Raw genomic sequence first — 913 nt, forward strand, 5'->3', positions numbered from 1 at the left:
CGTGCCAATGAATGACAGAAGGAACCGTCTAGTAATCTGTGGAGAAAGGTTTCACATACTTGCTTCTTTGCGCTCACGGCCTCCAGCCCCAGCCACCTGAGGGCCTTACGGTGAAAGTGCTGCTGGGAGAAAGGCCTGAGCACATCTTGCATCTCTGTGGCAGTGGATGCTGCAGACTCACGACATGGCTCCCCAGAACACGGGGTCGTGCTGCTCCCTGCTGGCCATCAGCCCATGTGGGAGGGTGGACGTGGGGCACAGGCCTGTGCACAGACCCCCTGCCTGCAGCTGGCCCAGCTCTAAGAAGAGCTGGCGCCCCCTCTGCCTTTTTTCTTTCTGGTTAGATTGAAAGATGTGGGATTTTTCACAAGGCAGGAGAAACCCTTGGGTGGCTAAGATAAAATCCTTGAAGACCAGACCATGAGCCAAAGTGAAGTGGGAGCAATTTTCTAAATCTGGGTGAGAGAACTGTCGTGTGAAGATAGCCACGCCCATAGGACAAGATGCTGAGAAAGCCAGCCAGGCACGAGAAAACCAGGCCCCACAGAAAGAGCTGTTCTATTCAGTAACAATCTGACCCACAGACAGACCATACCCGTTAAGATGTTCCCTTTGTTAAGGTTTGCAGCTGCTGGAAGATCTATCCATCTTGAAGATATGTCACTAGCTCACGGAACCTGTTTGGGAACTCCGCAAGAGCTGATTTAAGCTGCCTTTTCACTTCACTCTGCACTTGAGAGACCCACTTCCAATCTGTCCTCAGACTCCAGGAGACCAGATGCTGTGACAAAAGTTTCAGTGAGATAAGTGTAGACGATGACCCCCCTAGTGCTCCTCACGGGAGCACAGAAGTCACTGGCCCTTTCTGGGGTTTGGATGTCTACTGCTTTCAAGTGTGTTCACTATCATCCCC

Source organism: Bison bison, unplaced genomic scaffold (genome assembly GCF_000754665.1).
Source record: "Bison bison bison isolate TAMUID 2011002044 unplaced genomic scaffold, Bison_UMD1.0 scf7180017851916, whole genome shotgun sequence".
NCBI classification, from domain to species: domain Eukaryota; kingdom Metazoa; phylum Chordata; class Mammalia; order Artiodactyla; family Bovidae; genus Bison; species Bison bison.